This window comes from Simochromis diagramma, unplaced genomic scaffold, assembly GCF_900408965.1.
Source record: "Simochromis diagramma unplaced genomic scaffold, fSimDia1.1 OVJJ01000131.1, whole genome shotgun sequence".
Taxonomy (NCBI): Eukaryota; Metazoa; Chordata; class Actinopteri; order Cichliformes; family Cichlidae; genus Simochromis; species Simochromis diagramma.
In genome coordinates this window covers 10,325,534-10,343,114 of record NW_024387200.1, presented here as the reverse complement: position 1 = coordinate 10,343,114, position 17,581 = coordinate 10,325,534, and the positions used below count along the sequence as shown (strand labels likewise).

The window sequence follows — 17,581 nt, the reverse complement described above, 5'->3', positions numbered from 1 at the left end:
CACGATGCAATGCACTCCAGCTAACTTCAGTGGACTCTGGGGGTTGGGCTAATAGTAATTTATTTCATTTCATTTTTAATTTATACCTGCCGATCAGCTGACACTCTCAGGAAAAAAACAGGAAGTCTCCTGTTGCAAAAAAATCAGTATACCGTCTTACAAACTCAGCTGTCACATGTTTGTCCTCTGGATTTACAACATGGATTGAAATTGAAAACCTGTTCATAAAGTCCCAGGATAGAGTCACCTGAGGCTCCAGTAAAACAGACTGGTCTGTGTGTGGTACTGTGAGCCACACTACGCTCCTCCCCTGAGATTGATGCTCCAACACTCCATCACCATCACCTCCATCAGAGTAGCTCTCCTCACTGGGGCTCGTGCCCACATCCCTCTGGGCTTTTACTCTGCACGACCCCCACCTGAACCGCGCCACTGACGCACATTAATACACACGGTAACCCGGGGCTACGCTCCATACAGCATGAACTGCTTTATGGTAATGTCATTGGTGAGAGAAATGGCTGTGCCCTGACATCTATCCATTAATTCAGATGTTGTGTAACAGCAGTAAAGGGCCCGTACCCATCATCAGTGTGCCAAAGATAAGCCGTTACATTTCCTGGAGGCCTTCAGGTTATTTCTCACAGTCTTGGCGGTATGATAAGTTTTGCGTTTGTCATATTGTTGTATAGTTTGCATTGAAGATGGCAGACATGATACTGACCTTAGACTAAAAATCTACTTTTTTTCTATTGTTTCTTTGTGGAAGAGGCTTTTCTGATGATGATAAAGTTGAACCAAATAGTGAGTAAACTATTGTTGCAAACAGTGGTTCATATTTGGTTTGAATGCAGTCAGTAACCATCTATGGTGGACTATGGATGTTGTCAGTAATTAGCTGTGGAGGCCTCCATCGTTCCTGAGGATTGGTGACACAGTCAGAAAGTTTGTGCCCTAGCTAATGTGCTAGCTAACGTGCTAGCTAGCGCGCTAAAACCACATGAGATCTTTACATTGTGGTTTTTTCTCCCCCTGCTGAATGTTTCACTTGCAACTTACAGGAAACAAAAGAAAAAACTCATAAAGGCAGCATGTTAGTGCTCTTCAGGGAATCGCTCCTGGATAGTATTATTGGGCTAATCAATAATGGCAGTTAAACAGTGACTGTGCAGTGATTCATCGCCTGTAAATGCATACACTGAATCTGCTGGCCTTTGCCTGTTCGTGTCAGTGTCAGACCACGCTAATTTTCCTGGAAACAGTTGAACAGTAAGATGGCTCACAGGGGGGAGGATTGTTGACGGGAAGGGAAGATCAGTGTCGGGTCGGCGGTTCTGAGGTACTGGATCTGTCTGACAGGCTGCCTGCTAGAGGAGTAGGCCGCTGGGAGAGTTTCAAGCAGACACAAAAGCAGAGGGTGATTAATGGTTTTCAATACCACATGTCGAACTATGTAGTTATTCTCTGTTGCAGGAATAATTGAGGGGTTTCATTCAATACAACTACACTGCATACCTCCTTCAGGAAACAGATACCAAACGACTCACGGACCAATACCGGTCCATGGCCCAGGGGTTGGGGACGGCTGGTGTAAAGCGCTCGCAGCGCGGCTGCTAGATTGTGTTTCCTAACATCTACTAATAGTTTATAGACACTGTTTGGTTTTTGTTGGAATTTCCAAATCTGTGTTAATGTAACTGGATTCTTAATTGAGATGAAATGTGAGTAATTAACATATTTCATCATTTGGAGAAATTATAACTTTGTCCCCAAACTGCTCAACGTGAGCGCGCCCTCTGATCAGAGATGGGCAGCGTTACTGTAATCCGATTCCTTTTTTTGAGTAACAAGTAAAGTAAGGGATTACTATTGCAAAAAAGGTAATTAGATTACCGTTACTTTCCCGTAGGAACGCTGCGTTACTGCGTTACTAAAACTGTGATTTTTTTGCGAGAGTGTCTCATGACAGTGACGTAAGCGAGCGCGACGTTCGTGGCAACAGCTGTGTGCAGATCAACAATGGATCATATATCGATTGTGGGAGAGAGTATGAGCGTGCAGCGTTTAAAGCGTGGAAGTACTGACCTTACTTTAAGTTTGATTCCATAAAAAGTGACAAAAACATTAGCGTCCGTTGTGCGTGGGAAGAAAACTTCTTTTACAGCGAAAAAACCCCTAAACTTCCAAGCAAGCACCGAGTAGCTACGACGTAATGGGAAATTCACAGAGAAACTCGCGGATTCTTCAACTGACCGCCACGGCACACCTGCACCAGGGTAAACCTCCGCCTAACCCACTCCTGCTTTACAGGTGAAAATAGAGCAACAGGACCGCTGAGTCTGTGACTTTATTTATTTTCTGCTGTGTTTTACTTGCATCTATTTGAAAGACTGAGTGTAAACACAAAAAATATTTTATTTTATGTGCTGGAATGTGCAGAAAATTGGTTTAAATGTTAAACTAATTTCTTCCAGTCAGAGAATGGTGCATATAATTAAATTTTTGCTTGATGCATAAAGTTAAAAGATTAAAACTAATAAAACAAGTTTTAAAAAGAGACTTTTCCATTTGATTACATTTTGTATGATGGATTATGCAGAAAAAGTAGAATTGGGCTGAAAGATCTATCGCTTTGTTACCTATTCAGGTTGGAAATCGTGTTTTTAAAAAGTAACTAAGTAACTAAGTAACTAATTACTTTTGAAAATAAGTAATCAGTAAAGTAACGGGATTACTTTTGGGGGGAAATAATCAGTAATTAGTTACTGATTACTTTTTTCAAGTTCCTTGACCAACACTGCCTCTGATATCCGTATTTCTGATCCTGTCCATCCGGGTCACTCCCAGTGAAGTGGGTCGGTGGTTCGATCCCTGTGTCCTGTACATCCATCTATCCAAGTATCCTTGGGCACATACGCGTGAGAGTGTTACGTTAAAAGTGCTTAGGCATGTGTGTGAATGGGTGAATGAGGCGTGTAGTTAAGAGTGCTTAACGTATTTAGAACAGTGCTCCATAAGTACCAGTCCCATCCACAAAGACACAGAGCCACTCTGATGTTCTCTGTACTCGTCCCTCAACACTCTCAACGTAAACATCACATCTGTGGAGGTCTTTCACGCATGAAGCCATACCACTGCTCACTGATCGCCACCTCTCTTCTTAACCTTGCTTTCCCGTAGCTTCACGGTGTGGCTCATGAACCTCTGTGGTTGCTTCACTTCTGCACTTCACCCTTGTTCTTGAAAGTAGGTACCATTAAACCTTTTCTGCTTCCCTCATACACTCCTCATCTGTTAGAAAGTCCACTGCCCTGTCTCCTGCACATCTCCACACTTCCACAGGTCCACTCTTCATTCTCTTGATACTTCACTTCCTCCGTACTAATCCTGCACTTCCAGTACTACTGCTGTACTTTCCCAGTCATCTGGTAATTCTTCCCTACTATCCTGTCTCGTCTCATCTCCACTGGAATTCTTCCTTCTTCAACTTCAACCAGTTAATGCCTCTGCCTTCACTTGCATCTTCTTGATTTCCAAAGTTTTCATGGCCTGATATTGCTCCCAGGTTGCATAGCATGCAGTCCACCTCTTAGCGACTTGCTCATCTCTCTTGTGCCACCTTATGTTCCTCCTAGTTCATCACAGCCATTTGCAAATTCCAGTATCGTCTGTCCTTCTGTATTTCTCTCCATAACAGCATTCCTATCCAACACCTCCTCATTACCCCTGTAGCTGTGACTGCTCCTTCACATCAGGACCAACATGGGACACTTTCAAAATCTAAAAACTCTCTTTTACTCCTCAGCTTTTAAATCAGAGACTTTTGATTATCTTAAGTGTGCAGCACGTTGGTCATCAGTGGTTGTTTTTAATGTGCTATAAATGAATTTGACTTGACTGTCCCCCTCACCAACATGTCCGTTTAAGTGTGCTCCAGTCACTACTCTGCCCCGGGGCCACATCACTGAACCTCCTCCAGAAGTTGATCCAACCTGTGGGGCATGTGCACGGACAACATCTGCCCTTTGACTCCCAGTTTCAAGTTTCATGACTGAGGAAAGAGCGCAGCCTTGGTTTCTATATGTGAATGTGGTGCTTTGATTGTTGCACATTATGCAGCTGGCTGGTGAACTGCACTGTAAAAGCCATGAAGGTTGATGTGCTTATGCGAGGGCGTTGTTTGCATTTGGTTGTTTATCTGCATGTGAAGTAAAAGCAGACGCCACAGTCAGCATCAGCTCATTTCTCTAAGAGGCTGCAAGATGTCGCTGCAATCTCTCAAGGTGAAGCTGCTTTCATACGCGCACCGCACGAGTGGATGCTATTTTGCTTTTCAGCGAATCTGAGGCCGCAGAACAAACACATCTCCATCTCTTTATCGGCGACTCACCCACACATACGCGCTCACTCTCCAGTTCTCACCTAAAGGTGTGTGGTGATGCAGCTTGTGGCAGGTGGTGCACACAGCGGTGCCGCAGTGTGACTAATAGTTGTTGCTAAATGGCGTGAACATCCTGTGCATCTGTTTGATGAATCTTCCTCCTTCCTGTGCTCGCCTTCCATCCCTCCCTCCGGCTGTCCATCCAATTATACGTCCCTGTCTCCAAGTTAACCACAGGTCATGTGAAATACCACACGACTCAGAAGAAAGCCCACTGATCAGCAAAGTGGAGTGTTCTACGTGACTCAGCAAGAGTGACACGTAGCACAAGAATATAAGCTTACATAAAATAATCGTCACCACTTCACATCATTCCTGTCTATATTTGCAGGCGCAGATGGGAGCAGACGGACAGAACGAGGATGACATCACTGTTACCCGTGGGAGCCTGGGCCTGTCATTCTTGGTGTCACTTCCTGGGAGAGAATAGAACAGGAAGCCAGCGCGAGAGCCGACAACGAGCGCTCCCCTCACCTCCACAAGGAAGCCTTTTTCCCCCGAGAGCAAAATGTGTGTCCGCTTGTGTCCCTCGCTCACTCCTGCATTCATCGCGCAGAGGGCTGGTGCTGGCTCAGAATTTGTGTAAGCCCTGATTGTTTTCATTTCCTTTGAGCTCAGGTCTGAGCCTTTTGCAACAAATCCTTTGAAGAGCTTGTTATTTTACACGTCAACGGTAGTTAAAATAAGTCAGAGTGGTGACTTTATGGGTACAGATGCAGTAAGCTGTGCCTCTGCAGGCTTTATTTTGCTGCCCTGGGTCAGCAGTGTTTGGAGGAGGGTGGATTTACAAACGTGGAGGCCACTGTGACGTCACCTGATGGTGTTGGACTCTGGGTCGGGGTGAGGCTCGGTCCCTTGGCCGGTGCCACACTCTGCATCTATGCTGGAGCTTTCCCATATTGGACAAAAGGGTAGAGTGAAAATTGGTTAGCTGCATGTGTAGCTTGCAGGGCTCCATCCATAATTTCTGATCAGTCCTTTTGCTGAATGGTGTAAGCCTCAGATATTTGTCAGGTAACTCTGTTTAACTCCAAAAGGCTCCAACAGGAAAAGTCCAGTTTGACTCAGTCTGCACAGAGCCCTCAGTTAAACCCTCAATATCCACTCATGTTACCAGATCAACAGTTATTCATATGGCTATTTGTTGATATTGTGTTACTGTTGTAAAATGCAGGGACGTGGCTGCGGCTCAGAAACTGCAGCGAGTCATCAGGAAGATCGAAGAGCTTCTCTTCCTGTTGAAGTGTTCTCTTAAGATAATGGCTGAAATAAGTTAGTAAGCTTTGTTGAAATGCCAGCTCGTCGTGAGCTTTGGTTTTCTTTTTTAATCATGAGGCTTTGTGATGATTCATGTCTGTGTTAAGGTGCTAACGTGGCTGATTCAGAGCTGCTAATGAGTAGACGTGTTGTTCTACTTGTTTGTCTTCATGCTCTAAAACGCTGCATCCAACTGAGCGACTCAAATGCAACCTGCTTAGTGCGTACACAGCATCTTTGTACTATTCATCACTGTGCAGGCATACAAAGCAGGCACACGTCCTGCTACTTGAATCGTTTTTACACAAATCCTGAACTCAGACAGGACGCGCTGTGGTTCAGGCGCTGGCAGGCTCTGGTGAGTCTGTGTTTAAAGGATGGGAAGATGACTGCGACGCAAAAATGAAATTAAAAATGTTCGCATTTCGGTCCCTACTGTGGATTTACTTCTGCCCTTTGACTTCTCTAACCAACACAAGTGCATCAAAGCTGAGCCCTCCCTTTGAGGACCCGCACGGGTGTTATAGATGTAATGTCGCCCTCTTGTGTGTGAATTTAAAATTGCAGGATTCAGGCTGAGTTTTTAAATAATATGCAAAACACTGTCTGGTGAACGTCAGCACTAACATCAGATGTGGGCAGCTGTTAGTTGACTCCGCCCTCCAAAGCCCCCACCTTTCTGCAGCGCCGACAGCGTAAAGACTTTGTAGCCTGGACACACCTCTGATCATCTGACACCCATCTTTCAAACACCTGGAGGGCCGCTGGGACAATGATGTACTGTTAGATTTGTTGTCATGACGACCTTGTTGGTTATGTAAGCACTGGGCTCTGGTTCCCACAAACAGTGGTGCACGCAGATCTCTGTGCTGTGACACTAGAAACCACGCACACGGTCACAGTTTGTACGTCCCTCCAGCTGCTCACGTGTCACCCTGCAGTGTCTACAACGAGCCATTTAACCCTCAGCGATGAGCCGTAACCCTGTGCCAGCAGCACGTGTGCTTAAGGTGAGGCCTGTGGCCGACTCGGGGCAGATACTTTGTTGCAGTCTAACGTCAAGAATTTGGGTGGCACAGTTTCTTTCCAGTAATTCAGCAAATTTGTCTCAGTTCCCTCCAAAACTGAAGTGAGCTCGCTGGTTTTCTTGGATTTTTGCTGATTTCTTGAGCTTGGCCACACTTTCTCTGATTGGCTGTTAGCTTCACAACTCCTCCAGTCTGTATGTTGAGATGTCATGTGTGCGACAGGCACAGTACTTTGACTAATAAGTGCTATAGTGATCCTCTGTGTAACCTCGATTTAATCCAAAGATTTCGTGACCCTAAAGCAGACTCACATTTACCAGCTTCTCTTCACACGCTCTGTCTCTGTGGCAACAGCCTGGAAATGCTTCTGCTGTGGACCCACAACAATGAATGTGTGTAGAGGTACCCATGTGTCCGTCTGTACTGATGGAGCTGATGTGTCACATAGATTTGGCTCTGTAAAGTTGACGTTGAGCATACTCGTATCCATCCATTCACGTTGGTTTTCCTCTCTGACGTCATGTGGTTCTGTCTTCCTGTAGTGTCTGTGGAAGGTGGCAGGTCGTGAGCGTAGGCTGACGTAGACTGGAGCGAGCGCTCGTCATTGTGTTTGCGAGCACCGTGCTTCCAAACGCTGTTCACAGCAGGCTCTATGCATTGCTCCTGTGGCAGGCGTCCCTGTCTTATGCTGTCAGCCTCACTTTTCATGTGACGTCTGTTCTGTTTGAATTCATCTTCGTTGCTGGAAGCAAGTATTCAGGTGCCAGCTGCTCATGATGCTGGACTGGCATGGCAACAGCAGAGATAACCCTGATGAGCAGATGTGTGTGTGTGTGTGTTATAATAGTGGTTTTTAGTAGGCTGGACTAACTGGTTTGTATTTCCTTGCTGGAATAATAGCTGACCCTGGTTTGGGCTTTTGGGAGCTAACTTGTGTTTATCTGCAAGCACCTACAGGTGAAAAACAAACGCACTGAAAACTTGTCTCAGCTTCAAGGTGAGCATTTGAACCAACTACCAATGAGAGTGCAGGATACAGGTGACTGATATATGACTGGTTGGTAAATATGTTACAGGGTCACCTAGGCAACTGGAGCCTGGAATGTCCGCTAGCAACCAATCGTCAGCTTCAGAGCACGACAGCTCGCTGACTTCCTGTGTGGATTATAGCTCATGTTCACATGCAGTGAAAGCTGATGGTTGCAGGTGAATGTTTGCAGGTATCCACACAGACGTCAGACACGCCTGCCTTTCCTAAATGTTAGCATCTGTAATCAGGATTACAAGAGTAGACAGGTTTCTGTGCTAGAGGTATGATATATGCTTTGATAGCAATAATATTTTAAAATGAAATAATATAAATAAAAAGCTATGTAGTTGTTCTTTTTGTACGTGGTTACAGGATGTTCAGTGTAGTTCCCTTGCTTCTGTGGATTTGATAATGATACCTTTACATTTCCTTTGTTGTTGCTCATAGTTGTGGGGTGAAAATGTAATATTGTGACAGTAAATATGGTTTAGTCTAGAACATTAGGAATTTGCTGTGCAGAGCATCCCAGGCTGGAGTCAAATTCCTGACTCAGTCTAGTGCAAAGCACACCTTGGTTTAATGTTGAACTATTTCACAAAGAAGAAGTGCTGAAACCAAACTTTAATCTCTAAAATCTCTAAACTGCAGTTTTAAAGCAGAATAAGGTGACATTGTTCTCCCACCAACCTTTGGTTTCAAATGAATCTGATTTAATCATCGAGTCGTTTTGTCCACGTGAAGCAGTCCGACACAACACTGCACTCTGGATCAACATCTGACTTATTGATCTTTTGATCGTCTTTCTATTGGGAGGTGAATGAGTTGGTTTTTTCATGTTCCTACAACATGACGATATATATGTATAAATCACTACTTACTTGTGACCCAAGAAATTTCTAAATATTATGGTCAGTGCTTCTGATCTGTCCTGAGAGGTAAGTGTTGGGACTTTCCTACAGTTGTATTGGCTTTGCTTTATAACATGTCTGAATAAAATTGCCTACATTCAAATATTATATAACTACTAGCTGTTAACCTTCAGTGGCAACAAACGTTGTGGTTAGCTTCCTGTTTGTGTATAAACCATGCTATCAGCTGCAGTTATCTCTCTTTGTTGGTGCATGTAGTGGCGAAGCACAGATCAGGGCGGAGATCTGCAGTTCATCTCACCGCTGCAGCTGTGGTGACCAAACGTCTTCTCCAAGAAGCTGGTTTCACGTGGTGGTTTAGATGTGTGCTGCTCTTGTCTAGCACCATTTGAAATCAGTGTTCTTGGGGAGAGCAGGACAGCAGCAGTGGGTGAGTGTTAGGAGGACAGTACACGAGTGCCTCGTCTTCCTCTCCTCCTCTTCTTCTGTTGCCACTAAAAGATAACTGATTTCTTCTGGTGCTTAGAGCCCGCTGAAGCCTTCTAGCACCATTTGAAATCGGTTATAAAACTGTGGATCACTGCGTCTGTGAGTCGTCAAAGAAAGAAGACAAGAACCCAGAAAGCTTGGAGGACGCTCGTGGATTACATCCCCATTGATATTATGAGTCTGTCGCTAATAAATCAGCTTCGCCTACGTCAGAATTTGACCTTTCTACAGCTGATCAACGTTGCAGTTCTTCAAGCTACCACTAGAGGGTGCTGGGAGTCCAAGATTACTTGGATTACCCTTTGGATGGGATGGCTGGAGCCGAGTCGGATACATTATCGGTGTACATATATATATATATATAGCTTAACACATGAATACATGAATACAGTCAGTTTTAAGTATTTTTCAAAGCTTTAGAGGTAAGTGCTAAGTACAGTATTGTTTACTGGGATCAGGACTATAATCACCAATGCTGATGTTTATATGTACTGTAAATGAAGTTTGAGCAACAATGTAAAAGTAATAAAGGTAAAGAACACAAGAAAAAACAAGCTTCTGTTTATTTTCACAGTGGGGGTCCAAAGTTGATTTTTTTATGAGAATGTGACTGAAATATGACTGAAAACTCAAGAAGACTGCGCTTCTGCACCAAACTACAATCAGACTGGCCAACTCCTTTTTTTCATAGTGTTAACCTTTGTGAAGAAGAAGAGAGTAAAGCACGTCTCAGGTGAGGAACCCCAACCCTCAGTGTGGGCTGTACAAATTCAAAGAAAAGATAGGAGGACACCAAACCCACAGTGGAGCAGGGTGAGGAGAACATTGAATCTGAGGGATTTTATTACACTTTGGGGTCTGACACCTACACAAGCCCCTCGTGTTTATAAGACGAATTCTAAACTGAAGCAAGAAACTGTTTTAGTGTTAAACGGATATTTTTTATTTGTAATGATAATCATAATATTAATAATAAGGAGCCCATTGTTTAAGAAAATACATGTAATGACCTCTGATTATAATTATAATCCAGATGAATGAAATCACTGAAAAACAAATGTCTGATCTGAATACTTTCTGATTCAAAATTAGATTCAAGGATATTTCAGTGTCTAAGTCATACACGGGTATGTTTTAAACATTCATTTATTTCAGTATATTAGGACTTATGGGGCTCAAAATCACACTCTTGATTATAAAGCTCGATTTTTATTATTAATATTTATTATTTTGTTATTCTTCTATTTCAATAAGACATAAACTAAAGTCCCAGCTTATTTGATTTAAAATGAGTGAAAGCGGAGAACTCCAACCCTCCAGTGGGTTTTCAGAGAAACCGAAGAGACAAGCGACACTGAAGAGGAAGCTTTCAGCTGATGATGGTCCCCCGGAGAACAGCCTCCGACGGCGGTGTGTCCGTTAGACCAGCGGTCTCCAACCTTTTTTGCACCACGGACCGGTTCATGTCCGACAATATTTTCACGGACCGGCCTTTAAGGTGTCGCGGATAAATACAACAAAATAAAACTAGTACCGGTACCGAAAAAAAGAAGATTTATTCATAACACAGTGAAAAGACCCAGGAAAATCGAATTAACGATAAAAACGATAACAAAATAACGCTGATAACCGATAAAAACCCTGAAAACTATACATTTCACACCTGAGCCTCAACTCTCGCGGCCCGGTACCAAACGACTCACCGACCGGTACCGGTCCGAGGCCCGGGGGTTGGGGACCGTTGCGTTAGACCCTGAACATCTCACTCTGCAGGGCCGGAACCATTCGTGCTACTCAGCGTTTGCTGTTGGGACAACATGTCTGGTTGGACACTTTAGCATACGTTAGCTTAGCAATAAGCAGAGAGATATTAAACGGCGCTTTGTCTCTAAACACACTGATTATCACTCGGTTATAACCACTTGAGTGTGAGAAGCTACGACAAAGATGTGATATTAGGAGCTTCAGTAACGTCTGTCGTAGGTTTAAAGCGCCCTGCGGACATTTTTAGCGTTGCACCAGATGGCAGCAGCGAGCCCCAAACTCCCTCGGCAATAGAAACGTTGTAATCACTGTCCTGCACCATGTGGCTGTTATCATACTGCATATGATATACTTTTTATATGTAATAGGTGCCTGTGCTGATGCTCCTCCTTCTGCCCCAGATATATGCCCTCCACATAGACTAAAACACGGGAACGAATAACAACTGAACTAAAAATAAAAAATGAGAAAATACAAAACTATCACAACTCTGCAGGCCATGGATGAATCTGCCTGAGAAGCTTTAGGAGCAAACTAAGATGAAGGTCACAATGTAGGCCCGCTCTCAATCCCAACCACATGGAGCAAAGTTTACAAAGTGAACATCTAAAGCTGCTTCATGATTATCTTTGGCACTATTATAATCATCTTATACAGTGAATTCCTTAAACATTAAGTAAACTAATTTAAATAAATGATTAAAAGGTAAGAGTGTGGCCTAAACGGGGCTAATGAGCCCACTACACCTGCTGTTGTTGCCCTGGAGATGGCTGTACAAGCCAAAAGTGACCTTCCATCCACTGGCACAGTTCAGCTGGTTGTCCATCTCACAGCTTTTGTAACCAGGTGCTGCGGCTGGCTAGGCCAGGTTGAAGACGCAGATGTGTGATTCTGTCAGTTTTCCCACCTTTTCAGTGATACATCAGTGCAGGAGCCCAGAGATTCCCACATTATAATGCAGATGCTGCAGCACCTTGAAAAGATGCAACTTTCAGGATGTGTTTTGTTTCTAGTTTCAACTTTTCCACCTTTACCACCACTGATGTGGTAATTTTCCTTAAAGGTGCGACACCTGTCATTATGTACCGTGGCCTCAGCGCCCACACCAGTGTTGCACATGACACAGTCAGTGTGGTGGAGCCTGCCTCCAAAGATGTCTGTGAGCATGAGTTGTTGCAGCATTAGTCGGGTTGCAGAGCCTACAGACTGGTTGGCAACCACTGGATGTTGGGGGAAAAATGTGTATTCCCAGTGTAGTGGGTGAATAGTTGCTGTCAGTTTGGCTTTGGTCGCTAGCAGGTTGCAGACACTCATTGTTTCCCATTTGTGTTCGACTTCTCACACTTTCACTACTGCTCACAGAGTGATGGTGAGTGTTTGCAGTACTGATAATCTATAACTGTAATATGTCTGACAGGGCAGACAGCCTGCTGTGATGTACTGTACTGTTACACTCTGATGTACTGATATAAGGGTGATGTTAGCGTAAATGTCATCCAGTTCTATCTGTGGCAACTGAAGCATCTTAAATTTGTTGGCCATGAGTATGCAGAGACAGTGATGCTGTGGGGATAAAACCAAATGGGTTCTCTGGGGTTCGTTCTCAGACTGGCAGCTAATATAATAGTAATCAGTTCGCTCTGGGACGGAGCGTTTATGTTGGCCTCTTTTGAAAGGTTTTCCATGTTGTGTGCCAGAGTGCCTGAGCCCTGCCCAACTGCCTCTGCAGACAAACATGGAAAATATCCCCCAATAGCTGACTTCCATAACAAGGTTTATGGAAAAAAGAAACATAAATGTCGAGGCTCGATTTTTCCCAAGAGAGATTGGCAGTAAGTAATAGACGGATTTTTATTTCTCATGCCAAGCACGTGCAGAAGTCAACCACCAGAACTACATGGGCTTGGTGATGTAAAGCAGCACAGCTGGAGCACTGGCAGAGACAGAAGTCTGTAAATGTTGTTTAGGTGGGGTCACCTGCTTTACCAGCCTCATGGAAACTTTGTTCTTATACAGTCATTCCTCCGACTACAGAAGATAGAGCACGTGGGTGCTGGTGGGGTCACAGCTTTAACCTTTAACAAACAAGGGCAGGGCTAACAGGGATACCAATCCACTGACTCACGGGCCACACTTCCCTTGACACATAACAGGCACAGAAAGGGAATGGACCTTTGTCCCCTGGCAGGTGATAGTGACTAGTGTGCAGTGACATGGATCACGTATGTATCCATGAAAACGTTAGACGTGCAGATGCTAGCGACTTTGAGACAGGTTTATGGCGTCCCAAACACAAATCGTTTACTGTAGATAAAGTTTGTGATAAACAAAAACGCAGTATAGCTGGCCATAGCCATGGATGTGATTCTCAGATGATTAGTAGCTGAGACCTTGTGAAGGGTGAGCAGGTTTCTCCAAAGACACTTTGAAAGGGCCCAAAACTTCACGTGCACGGTCGAGCTCGCCGAAGGAGTTTACAGGCTGAGGAGATGACCTCAGCTTGCTTTCACGTAAAACGATGACGGCACCTGTGAGAATCGCTGTCATCTGCTCTGCACTGGGACTGCTGTCTGCTGAAATGAGTAGATATGATAGTAGATATGAGATCTTCAAGTCTCCATCAGATAAAGCTGTGTGACTGATGTCATCCTGTCACACTGTGTGACAGAAAGGGTGCAGTAAATCCACAGTGTGTCTTTGTGCACTGATGTTTCATATTCCAGATAGAATTAAATTATAATTTATAATAATGGCCCAGCTGTTTTCCATGTTCACTGTTGAATATCAGACATAGTGACTTGTTGCCACCTTTTTTATCTCAAAGTAAAAAAATTTGCCTCCAAGGTTGTACAATTTTACAGAACTTGATTCTTACAAGTTTATTTTCTTCTGAAACATCCGGAGCAGCCTTGGACCCTGATGCAGGTCCAGTGTGATGAGGTCAGGCTGTGTTTGAATGCCACTGTCACTGTGGTCAAAGGTGAAGTTTAGGTCTGAGAGTGGACATCAAAGCTTCCTTTCATTCATCTTTAACTTTTAACAAAATGAAAGTATGTTAAATTTTGAAGAGACATATAATTGACACACACAGACACACACACACACACACAGACACACACACACACACGCTCCACTGATTACAATTAACTTTTTAAGTAAACTTCATTGTCTTCTCTGCTTTATACAGAGTAATTCTGCCTTTGAATTTGAACAAAGCAATGAGGCATGAAGTCGGTGAGATTGTTGAGTTTCTGTGGCTCAGCATTCCCAGCATGTCTTTCTGTTTCATTATAAAAATCTGACTCACACCTTCCTGCTACAGCAGTGATGATGCAACTACACAGGTTTCTTTATAAACAACACTCATTAACTACCAGCAGCAAAAGGTAATACTGGAAATTGAGATCTGAATTATGCACAGTATACCATGTCAGGGGTGTGTGGTTAATTTTCCCAGTGGGCCAGAAACTGGGACAGTTATGGCCACACCAATAAACTGCACTCAGTCATTAATCTGATGTCTTAATAAATCACTGCTTTATCCTGAGTGCATGCTGCAGGACTCAGGCCATAAATGTCCTAGCTGAGGAGGAAGGTTTGGACTGTAGCTGTATTTCTTAGGGCATGTTAGGACCACAGAGTTCACTGAATATTCTGCGATGAATCATCAGACAGTGGCTTACTGCTTTTCGGGCTCTTGGTGGGGACTCGCGTTGCTTTTGTAGCTTTGCAGAGGTTCAGTTGTCTGTTCCTGCGGTGCATCAGTCAAGTTCTCATATTTCTATGTGTGTTTAACCTCGTTATGGCCATTCAAATTCTGCTTTCCATAAAACAGTGAAAAGGCCTCCGATTTAGTTAAATCTCTCTATTCTGCGTCACTCTGTCTTTTTTATAATGTAAATGTATTTTTGGGCCCAGTGAGCTCACATCTGTCTTAATGCATTGTTACGTTCTGGTCCCGGCAAGTAATCAAACGCAACAAAAGTTTTGCCCCACTCACCTCCCACCCACGCACAAACCCCAACAAAGACACCTTTTTCAAGTATTTAAGCAGCCATTTATTTTCATCGGCAGTGAGCAATGCCAAAACAATAAACAAAACCCCCTAAAACCCACTCCCTACACTTCCCTACAAAAAAAAGAAAAAGAAAAACAAAAGACAAGTCACTTACCTAACTATCTAACGAAAAACAGGAGAAAACTTGTTCAACAAAAGAAAACGGCTTCTCACGCCTACTAGGCTGCGACAGTGAAAGTCATACAGCAAAGGAACAAAAAAGTGACCGCCACTTGTTAACCTATTTACAATTATTTACATGGCAAGGCTAGAGGTACACGTGAATACTCCAGCCTGCACTACAATAACACAACACACAACTCCGTGATCGAGTCAACGGGGTTCCCCAAAAGCGCTGCCAGGTGACTGTCATCCGGACATTAAGTACTGGAGGTGGTCCATCAATTATCCAGTCCGAGGATAGGTAAAGACTCCACCCGGATACTTAGCAGCCACGCCTAGGTGTCCACCTTCTAGGAGAGGGGGAAAAAAAAGAAAAGGGAAAATACCACCAACCATCCTCCGGTGGGAGGCACAATACCAACAAACACATCACTGGGTCATAACAGCATTTATAGTGCATATGTGTACATACATAAACAAAGTTTTACTAGAGTTTCCAACAAGAAAAAAAAGAACAAAACACAAAACAGTAAGCCGACGGAGAGTTTATCAAAGACTTATTTACATTTAAATACTGACTCAGTATTGACCTCACGTGTGCTGCTCAGGGACGACCAACGTCCAGGATCTTAGACCTGAGCTGGTGGTAATTTTTACACATAATGTAATTTAATCTGCATTTGACCCCCGTGCTCAGTGGATTCGACCCCCCGACCACTGTACCTACTGAGCTATCCCTAAATTGCAGATACACTGTGACATGGGGCTACTCTAACCAGACCCGGGAGCAGATGGAGAGCTGCTTCATGAAGGCTGCAGAATAAAGACCACTGTCACCAGCTGCTGTGAAACATGGTGCCGTCAGACTTTCTGTCACACATCTTATTCTTAGCTGCTGTAGACGTTTTGGCACCTTTAACTGTAACCTAGACCAAGACGCCTTTGATTTGCTGTTTTCGACCTGTTCCAGCTTAAAGTAGAATTGAAGCCATTTTGCAGCGTTAGCATGCTGGCCGTGTGAAGTTTTGAAAGTGCTACGGTTTACTGGTACTAAGCTTGCATAATCAAGTCTTTGTTATTACAGACTTCTTCTGTACTAACGCGACTCTGCTGTTAAGGAATGAGTCAAAGGAGCTTGCAAAGAAAAGGAATGACTTTTGAAGTCAGTGAGGGAAGAATGAAAATGTGCTCGAGGCATGTGTTGCAATTCCAGCCTCATCTTTCTACTTGATTATGACAATCGGGCTCGCCTCTTCCGTTCCTCTGAACCGCTTTACCAGCAGTGAACGCATGTCCCGCTTTCTTTTTAAAACAACTGAGCGTTGAGCAATGATATTTGTGCGGGTTTGATTAACACGGTTGTTATTGCACAGTGCTGTTTCTGCAGGACAGCTTACAGTAACACCACTCCGTACAACCTGGGAGGTCCCCGTCTATCCAACCTGGGAGGTCATGAGAGCGGCACAGCAGTGAGTGTCTACAGCTGCCAGTGAAACACGGCGGAGGCTCTGTCATGGTTTGGGGCTGTGTTTCAGTCAGTGGTGTCGGGGATCTCGTCAAAATCGATGGAGTTATGAATGCAGAAAAGAAGATCTGATATGCAACAAAGCATAAAAACCCTTTCAGACATAGAAAATTTCGATGTGATCAAAGGTTTTAGCAGTGCCAGCATCTTTGCCAATAACACTTTTTGAGCTTATTCAGTTGAATTTGACGTCTGTAGCACCAAATCACAACACATGTTGCCTCAGGGTGCACTTTAGTATTCTTCACTATATCATACAAACACGTTCTGAAGAAAAGCTGAAGTGTCAAACAGAACATCTGGGCACGACTGTATGCCACTGCTGCTCAATCATGTGTTCGGGACACACGGGGCTTGTCCTGTCTCTCTGCATAGACAGGAGTTAGATTTAGCACAGGTACTGTGGTTCCTGCCATCAGCAACATTTTCTACAAACCTGTCTCTGATGTTGTTCTATACAAATTCCCACGTTTCCTCTCTGTAGCACTTGTGAGTGACATTTGGTGCCTTGGTTGTTATGTTGAGTAAGGAGCTACACTTTTACAGCATAGCTTTGTAAAAATGAACCTTTACCCAGGACATGAATGGGTGAAGCTGCAGCTGACTACAGAAAAACAGTTGGTGTATGTACAGTATGACTGGAATGACTCAGCTATACACTTACTGGACACACACACACACACACACAGAACGAGTGTTTGTGAGTAGTTCAGCATTGTCTGGATGCTGAAGCCTTTTTTGGTCCCACCACGTTTGAACCCCCGTCTAAAGGTTTTGATTCAGCGCCTCCTCATGCGTGTCGCGTCTGATGATCCATTTTTCCTGGTAGCTCAGTTAAACATACAGTGATGACATGTTAACAGTGTGTTAACATCCTGTTTACATTTTTCCGGTTGGATGACTGCAGAATGGCGGTGCTGCTCACCTGTTGACTTTATACCCTCAAAAACAATCTTCATACTTTTATGCAGAATGAACCAACGTCCTCTGTTCGCTGT

The 17,581-nt window shown here is 43.9% G+C and overlaps 1 long non-coding RNA gene across 5 annotated transcripts in view; it reads left to right on the top strand.

The window, feature by feature from the left end:
• The window catches only part of LOC120745638, a 60,301-nt gene extending 50,639 nt beyond the window's left edge, over nucleotides 1-9,662 (top strand). For all 5 annotated transcript variants that reach the window (XR_005698683.1, XR_005698680.1, XR_005698682.1 and 2 more), the window contains one exon: nucleotides 4,773-9,662. This is a non-coding gene — a long non-coding RNA (uncharacterized LOC120745638). The remainder of the gene's footprint in view (nucleotides 1-4,772) is intronic.
• The last annotated feature ends 7,919 nt before the right edge of the window (nucleotides 9,663-17,581 follow it).